The sequence below is a fragment of the Propithecus coquereli genome, unplaced genomic scaffold (assembly GCF_000956105.1).
Source record: "Propithecus coquereli isolate 6110/MARCELLA unplaced genomic scaffold, Pcoq_1.0 Scaffold171, whole genome shotgun sequence".
NCBI classification, from domain to species: Eukaryota; Metazoa; Chordata; class Mammalia; order Primates; family Indriidae; genus Propithecus; species Propithecus coquereli.
In genome coordinates this window covers 6481452-6484108 of record NW_012141747.1, presented here as the reverse complement: position 1 = coordinate 6484108, position 2657 = coordinate 6481452, and the positions used below count along the sequence as shown (strand labels likewise).

General features: G+C 33.5%; 1 protein-coding gene and 1 pseudogene across 3 annotated transcripts in view; one reads left to right on the top strand and one right to left on the bottom strand.

Annotated features, from left to right (window-relative positions):
* KCNIP3 (Kv channel interacting protein 3, calsenilin) overlaps positions 1–2657 on the top strand; it is an 89703-nt gene that overhangs the window by 73883 nt on the left and 13163 nt on the right. The window lies entirely within an intron of this gene.
* LOC105808292 lies at positions 1485–1883 on the bottom strand (annotated as a pseudogene).

Sequence of the window (2657 nt, the reverse complement as noted above, 5' to 3'; positions counted from 1 at the left end):
CCTCATGTTCTTGGAAAACCCCACATGGTGTAGTATATTATTCTTTTTATATATTGAAGCATTTAATTTATTAGTACTTTGTTGAGAAATTTTGCACCTATGTTCATGAGAAATATTGTTTAGGACTATTCAAGTTATATTTTTTCATTTTGGATAAATTTGGGTAGTTTGTGATTTTTGAGGAATTGGTCCATTTTGCCAAAGTCGTTGAATTTTTGTGCAAAGACTTGTTCATAATATTTTCTCTGTATCCTTTTAATGGCTGTAGGGTCTGTGCTTAATTCCTTTGTTTCATTCCTGATATTAGTAATTTGTATTTTCTCTCTTTTTTGTTTTTTTTATTCTTGCTAAAGTTGTATGGATTTTGTTGGTGTTTTCAAAGAACCATATTTTGGTTTCACTGATGTTCTCTATTCTTTTAATTTTCAATTTTATTGATTTCTGCCCTCATATTTTCTGTTTCCTTCTTTCTGCTTGCTTTGTGTTTATTTTACTCTTCTATTTCCACTTTCTTAAGGTGGAAGCGTATATTATTTAAAACTTTTCTTCTTTTCTAAAGTAGGCATTTAATGCTTTAAATTTCCCTGTAAGTTCTGATTTAGCTGTATCCCCCAAATTTTGATATGTTATCTTTTTATATGTGTTCAGTTCAGAATTTTTCTGTTTGCTTCCTATTATTTTCCTGCACATCTGGATTTCCATTTGATAGCATTTCCCTTCTTCCTATAGTGTTTCCATTAGCATTTCTCGTAGTGCAGATCTGCTGGTGACAAATTCTGTAGCATTCATTGATCTGAAAATCCCTTTATTTCACTCTCCTTTTTGAAGGCTATTATCACTGGATAAAGAACTCTAGGTTAATAGATTTCTTTTCTTTCAACAATTTAAAGGTGTCTTTCCATTGTCTTTTGGTCTCCACCATTTTTTACAAGAAGTCAGCTATCTTTCTTATTGCTGTTTTCCCATATGGTTTCCCCCTCCTCTCTACTTTCAAGACCACCTCTTTATCTTTGGTTTTCATCAGTTTGACCATGATGTTTCTAGAAATTTTTTTAACTTATCCTTCTTGGGGTTCACTGAGTTTTTTGAATCTGTAGATTGTAAATATTTCATTTATGGGATAAATAATTGTACATAATATTGTTTTTTAAGTTTTGGTTTCTTTTTTTTCACTTTTAAGGTTTTTATTCTAATTTGATTTGAATTCCAAAGGAAATTATAAAATGTATTCACTTCTTTGTATAAAAAGGTAACTTTAAATGTTAATGCAAATTATAAAAAATAATAAATTTATAGATCAAAATTGGGCTAGTTGCTTGGGAATAACAAGTTTTTAAATCACCATTTTCCGCCTCCTCACCAAGGATAACCTTCTAATTAATGATCAGCTGTGCTGTAATAGCAGGATAGCACTGAAAGGTGAGTAAACAGAAAAACTGAAGCTTCTCCAGCTCCAGACCAGGAAGTTTTGTGGGTTTTTTTCCCTATGCTTTCTCATAGTGGCAAACAGCAACCACATCACCAAAAGTAAGGGTCATAACCATTTTGCCATCCTTATTTCTCTTACAAAATGTGTTTCTTTGCCATCCCATTTCCATACATGAATGAGTTTGTCTCCATCAGAGACAAACAACAGACTTACAGTTTCTGTCATCTGCGGTGGTTTCATCAAACTCTTCTGCTAACTAGAAATTAATCTCTGTGTTCTTGAATGTGCTTTGAGTCCTAATCACCACTTTATCTCCTTCCTGAGTGATAATCACTGTTGGTTTGGTCACATTTTCCACCTGCCTAGTGGCAAAGCCCACACCTAGAGCCTTCATGTACTCATCAAACTTCTGACTGTCCGTCAGCTCCCAGGTAGCACAGAAATCCTCTGCCATCCTTGCCTTCCTCCCCGTAGCTTCAAAACAGATAAAAGAGACAGGAATGAGGATCTTTGATCTTAATGCCACTGCTCTTCCCCTTTGCCTAAATTTTGATTTCTAATTGTATAATACTGGTCTATAGACATGTGATTGAGTTTTGTATGTTGACTTTTTTTCTTGTGATTTTGCTAATCTCACTTACTAGAGAGTGGGTTTTTTTATAGATTCCTTGGGATTATCTACATAGACAGTCACGTCTATGTAGACATCACCTATAAGTGGAAATGGTTTGGTTTTTTCTTTCTAATCTAATCTGTTTACTTTTCTTTCCTTCCCTCTTTCCTTCCTTCCTTCCTTCCTTCTTTCCTTCCATCCTTCCTTCCTTCCTTCCTTCCTCCATATTGCACTGGCCGGAACTTTCAGTATGATGTTGTATAGGAGTGGAAAGGACAGATATTCTTGCCTTGTTCCTAATCTTAGGGGGGAAATACTCAGTCTTTTACCATTAAATGTGATATTAACTATGGATTTTTTTTGTTAGATGCCCTTTATCAAGTTGAGGAAGTTCCCTTCTGTTCTCAGTTTACTGAGTTGTTGTTGGTTTTTATTTTTTTCTTTTTCGTGAATAGATGTTGAATTTTATCATATTCTTTTTCTGTATCAATTGATATGATCATGTGTTTTTTCTTCTTTAGACTATTAATATGGTAGATTATGTTGATTTATTTTCAAATATTAAATCAGCCTCATGTTCTTGGAAAACCCCATATGGTGTAGTATATTATTCTT